This window comes from Sminthopsis crassicaudata, chromosome 3, assembly GCF_048593235.1.
Source record: "Sminthopsis crassicaudata isolate SCR6 chromosome 3, ASM4859323v1, whole genome shotgun sequence".
In the NCBI taxonomy this organism is placed as follows: domain Eukaryota; kingdom Metazoa; phylum Chordata; class Mammalia; order Dasyuromorphia; family Dasyuridae; genus Sminthopsis; species Sminthopsis crassicaudata.
This window is the reverse complement of record NC_133619.1, coordinates 431902383-431908382: the sequence shown is the minus strand read 5'-3', so window position 1 is coordinate 431908382 and position 6000 is coordinate 431902383. Positions and strand designations below refer to the sequence as shown.

The 6000-nt window shown below is 35.7% G+C and overlaps 1 protein-coding gene across 7 annotated transcripts in view; it reads right to left on the bottom strand.

Moving 5' to 3' along the window:
- The window catches only part of ZNF385B (zinc finger protein 385B), a 520340-nt gene that overhangs the window by 168878 nt on the left and 345462 nt on the right, over positions 1–6000 (bottom strand). The window contains exon 1 of one of the 7 annotated variants that reach the window (XM_074302983.1): positions 1338–1798. The exons of 5 other annotated variants lie outside the window; for them this stretch is intronic. The gene's annotated coding sequence lies outside the window, so the exon portion shown is untranslated. Of the gene's footprint in view, positions 1–675; positions 983–1337; positions 1799–6000 lie in introns of those variants that run through there. One more of the 7 variants, XM_074302982.1, reaches the window with a different exon arrangement.

Sequence of the window (6000 nt, the reverse complement as noted above, 5' to 3'; positions counted from 1 at the left end):
AGGAAAATAAAGGAAATATCTGCTTTGGGATTCAATTAAGTTCCTCCATAATATTAAAAAGGTTTTACAATTATGATGAATTATTTCCTGTGGACATATTTTTTCCAATGGATATGGGGGGTAAGTTTGTACTTTTTTCAATCTATTATATGAATGATATATATTAACTATGAAATATAACTAGGGAAATTCATCTTATATTATCGAAGATATGATCCTATCTCTTGAAACATGCTTGATTTAATCTGATCTCAGAAGCTGAGCAGGGTTAGCACTTGACTAAATGAAACTAAATAAAATAAAATTAAGGTAACTGGTGATGTTACAGGAATCCCAGACTGTCACTGTGTGACCACTGAATTTCAACATAGGAACTGATAGATTATTTATATTATATATTTATTATTCATATTATATGTTTTTATTTTTCTATTTTTGTTTATATCTTCCTCATAATGACAGCTTTTCTTCCCTACATTATCAGAAAAAAATAATGATCCATATAATTTGCTCATTTTCCAATCTATGGCAGCAATTATTTTGCCAGAATAATGTTTAAAACCCATAACTACATCTCTAAGCTATATAAAGTGGAAGGAATGACAAATATTGTGGCAGAGAGAAGACAGTTAGGAGAGTCAGTAAAGTAATTAGATTTTTCATCAAAAAGCTCACCTGCCGAAAATGTTCCTGACTTTTCTCACACTTTCCAAGCCCAGTCATTGCCTTATCTTGCCCATTTTCATTCTTCCTGAAGGTTCCCCTCTTCACAGGACTGAGAGGCTTTATACCTTGGGTGGAGTATTTCACAAGGCACCAATTTCCATTGAAAACAGCAGAAAACAATATTGGAAAAGAGTAAGAAATGATAGGAGGAAATGATTACAAGGTAGTTTTTAAAATGATGATTTTTTTTGAAGGGAAAAAGGCCCCTCAGAAGGAAGGAAGGAAGAAACTGAAATTAGGGAGTCAGGTTTAGGGCTGAGAACAGGGAGGTGGTGCTTGTGAAATCCTCTCCACTGCCCCATTTTCACCCCACCCCCAGCTTTTTTTTTCTCTTTAGGTTGGCTTTTCTTCTTCCTTTCCACTTTAAGCATAGGTATATGCTAAATAGCATCTTTTGTTTAATAATCTTACTGTTATTAAACAATTGCTCAAGATGAGCTAATAAACATATAAGCACTCCTGGCAATAACCCAAATAACCATAGATAAATATAACAATAATGATATGTTAAGTCCATTATTCTAGGTGTGCTAAAGAACCTAATGTTACTAAATAGAAATCATGCTAATGAAGTTATAATCATTCATCTTTCTTCAAAGCCACTAGAATACCTGCTCTTTTCTGGGATGCCAGGGCAGAAAATGTTCCACACTCCTCATTTCGGATTGTCTCTATGGCTTTGTAAATCTAAGCCCCTATGTTTTGTGTCCAGGGCAGGGAAAATAATACCTTCACAAATGATATGAGCCAGCAAATGGCACACAGCCTAAGGTTGACTCAGTTACTAAAACAGATTGCTGTCATGTCCAGAGTCCATTGTGAACTGATGTTATCTGTGACCTGAGTTTTGAAATTAGCAGGAGAAACACATGGTTCAAAGTCACCTGGTAAGGATAGATGGGGTTGAAACTAAGCAGGGCTTTTTTCCAAGGGGCATTGTTTGTGTCCTTTTAAGTAGGAATAGATCTTTTCCGGGCCAAGTTAGAAGCCCTGTGCTGTGGACAATGTAAGTGTAGCCCTCATGGGCAGATTAAGAAATGGATTATCTTGAGATTGCCTTTGAGTCCTATGAGACTATATACTAAGTTAAGTGATGAGCCCTGAAGGATTTTTTAAAAGCTTCATTCATGTAACATCATTCATAAAATGATTTTCCCCTTAAACTTTTAAATTAATTCTTAATTTTTATAAAATGAGTACTGAGGGAAAACCAAATGGAAATCTCATGTTGAAATGGAGTAAATTAGAAATAATCAACAGAGAGTAGACTCTAAAATTAAGAGGGATTGGCAGAGGCATCCTGTGGAAGGTTAAGATTGTAGCTGGGATTTGAAGGAAGCTAGGGAAATCCTTCCTCTACTCTCCAGCAGTATGTTGCATTGCCATGCTATGTATGCAGATGGATTTTCATGGCTTTCCAAAGGTGGTGATGCTTCTGGCTCTCTCTCTTTTTTTTAATCTCTCCCATTACACAATTCCTTAGTTCTTCATTAAAATAGAATTTGATGGCAGAGGGGGATTTCACAGGCTGAAGATACACAAGTGAAAGGAATCTCCGAGGTTTTCTAATCGATCCCCCAAAGTTTAAGTGATTTGGCCAAAATAGCACAAAAGTCAAGATTTAAACTTTGATCCTCAAAATCTACCATACATGAAAGCTTCTTAAATTGTGGGTTACAACTCCATATGGGGTTGTATAACTGAATATGAGAGTCATGAAATTATGATTTATTATTAGTAAATGTTTGATTTGTATATCTATATATACAGGATTATTTCTCAGGCAAAAAGGGATTGCAAGTAGAAAAAAGTTTAAGAAACTTTGATACATACTTTCCTCTTCTATATGCTGCCTCTTACTTCTCAGTTTTTGAGTTTCCTTACTATGTTTTCCATTTTTCGCCCTTTTGTTTTCTATTTTTGATTGTATCCGACGGACCAAATAACTTCTTATTCCTCATTTTTGTATTGCTATTCCTAAAAAAAATCTCTCATCCAAGTGAGAACCTTGTGAATGCCAATGTGACCATTTTTTCCCTTTCCACATGTATTTCTAAATACTCTGAGGGTGAGCTACTCCCTAGGGCTACATCATTCATTCTTCATCCCACTATAAATCAGAATGTTGCTATTATGTGGGAAATGTTACACACAGGAAAACAAAATGTCCCCAAGTGGATTTTACTATTGCAGATTCTTCAGTGTTGTTTAATATAGGGAATTTTCCATATTTAATACTTGTTTATTGAACACTCACCATGTATACAGCCCTAGAAAAAATACAAAGAGGAATGAAACATAGTTCCTCCTTTCAGGAGCTTAGAATTGAGTAAAAATAGCCAAAAGCTAGATAAAAAAAAGTGATAAAGGACCTATAGACTGGTAAGGGTTTAGAGGAGATAGAAAACATTTCTAGTGCAGCATGGAGAATTGGGTACAGTGTGAAAGAAAACATTTTAAATACGCTTTGAAGTGAAGGACAAATAGAATTAAAATGTGTAAAAAGTGGGTGATGGGGAAAAGAATAGAATGATATAATGGAGGGCTGCAAGGAGACTATTTCAAATAGTTGGAATAGTATAAGCAGAGGAAAGAATCAAGTTGTTTCCAAATGCATGTTGAAAACCTCCACTCATCTACCTTAGCAACTCATCAACACTTTAAACCCCAGTGACCCACAATGAGCTCATTCACTCCTTCAACAAATATTTATTTATTTTTCTTAATAACCTTTTATTTTTCCAAATACATACAAAGATAGTTTTCAGGATTCACCTTTGCAAAGCTTTGTGTTCCAAATTTTTCTCCCTTCCTCCCCCCATCTCTCCCAGCAAGCAATCCAATATAGGTTTAAAATGTGCAGTTCTTCTAAACATATTTCCATATTCATCAGCCTGCATAACAAAAATCAGATCAAAAGGTGAAAGAAAAAATGAGAAACAAAACAAGCAAATAACAACAAAAGGTGAAAATACTATGCTTTGATCCACATTCAGTCCCTATAGTTCTCTCTCTGGATGAAGTTGGCTCTTTCCATCACAAGTCTTTTGGAATTGCCTTGAATCACCTCATTTCAACAAATATTTATTAAGAATTTTTCCTGTACTAGTTTCTGAAAGAGGAAAAAATAAGTCAGGCTCCCCCATGAGGAGCTAGAGGAAGGAAAAGTTTAATTTGCAAACAAAATCAATCAAGGATCTTTAATAAACTGTCTTCCCATGTTTCAGGTTCTCTACTTTGTGCTAGAAATAAAAAGATAAGTGAAAATAGTTATTCTCCTTAAGGAGCTAATAGTTCTGGTAGCCAGGTAACAAGGAGCAACCCTGCAGGACTTAGGAAGAAGTGAATTCAAATTCCTACCTCATTACATCTAAACTGTGACATTGGGCAAGTCATAAACTCTCTCAAACCATCATCTATAAGAATGAGCTCAAAGAACATACTTGTCAGGACCATTATAAGAATAAGAGGATATGGCATATGTACAATGCTTTGCAAATCTAAAAGCATTACATGAATCCTAGCAAGAAAGACAATATGCACATGTGTATGTACAGGACTGATGCAAGGTGATTTATGGAGAGTACCAGCAGCAACAGTTTTTATTCAAAAAGTTGTGCTTATATATAACTATCAAGTCTGATGGTTTAGAAAGACATTGTTGTTGCTCAGTTGTTTTCATAGTGTTCCACTCTTAGTGACCCCATTTGGAGTTTTCTTGGGAAAGACACTAAAGTATCTTTTTCTCCCTCATATTACAGATGAGGAAACTGCTTCAATTAGGAGTAAATTACAGCTTCTGTGAGCCTCAGTTTTTCATCTATAATGTAAGGGGATTAGAGAAGATTATATCTAAGGTATTTTATAGCCCAAAATCTAAGAGGGGGGAAAAGATAATAAATGAGAAAAGATAATAAAATAATAAATTTTGAATAGGACGAATTGGAGGTGCCAGTGAGAAACCTTTACCTGGCTGGCAAAGGTGAAATCATCTTGAAGCTCAGTGGAGAAGTTGAAGCTACAGACAGGTATTTGGAACACTCAGAATCTGAAAGGACCTGCAACCAGTCCCTGGTCAGTATTTCTTTCCATAACATTTCTCAAAACGTGTTTATCCAGCCTCTGCTTGCAGACCTTCAGTGATGGGAAATTCATTAACTTAACTTTCTAAGACAGCCTACTCTACCTTTGAAAGAGAATCATACATTATTTTCTGGACATAATGCATCTTAGTTCAGTCTACAATTTTGGCTGCCATTGTTGACTCATACTAAGCATTCAGTCACAACTCTCCCCTCCCTCATATTTTTCCTGAAAATTGTTGGAACTCTCCATGGCCTCTATTCTTGTGAAGTTGAGGTTATAACTTTACATTTATCCCTAATACATTTATCTTATTTAATTTGATTTATTGCTTCAGCCTATCAAAGTCTTTTTGGATCTTCAATCTCTCATTTGATGATTTAACACTCACTTTACAAGATCAGAAAGAAGATGAAGAGTGGGGGAAACAGAAAAGGAACAGTTAAAGAGGAAGGAGTAGGACAAGATTATATAATGGATCTGGACACAGATTGGTAGAAAGGAAAGGGTCCTTATTGAAGGGTAATAGTCAGATAACCTGGGTTTCAGTCAAGTCTTTACCATTTAGTGCTGATGTGACCTTGGGCACATCATAATTTCTATGAGCCATAATGGCAGAGGTAGATGTTTAACTATTCTAAAGAGACCACTTTGCTTTCTCTTGTAATACAATCTTTGAACCAAATTCTACAGATGCTCCTGTTTAAGCTGGATATTAGTGTACCGCATCTGATCTTTTTTATTCCAGCTTCTATTTCCCTAAACACAAATAAATATTTTCCCTTTGATTTTGCATTTGGACAGACTGTCAGTCAGTGATTCCTTCCAGGTCTGATATCCCATGGTTCTAAAACAGTCTTTATTGGATCCTGCTGTGTTAATGGTACTTAATTGTCACATAAACACTTAGCAACCACATTATTAGAAAGCATGAAAGTTGCCCTTTCCAGACTCTTCCTCTAGAGCCATTGGCAGATCACTTGGTGTGGGACAAGCAATCTTTTGACTCATACAACCAGAGAAAGTTTTTGCTCAGGAAAGATGACTTTCTACCAAGCAGATTAATATTGCTAATGCCCCTTCTCAGATTTCTACAACACTGTGCCACTCTCTGAAGTTCTTTCATAGTGTTTTGTTCAGATATGGAAGGCACCTTGCATATATCATATCAGTCAAAAGGGAAGTAGGGCC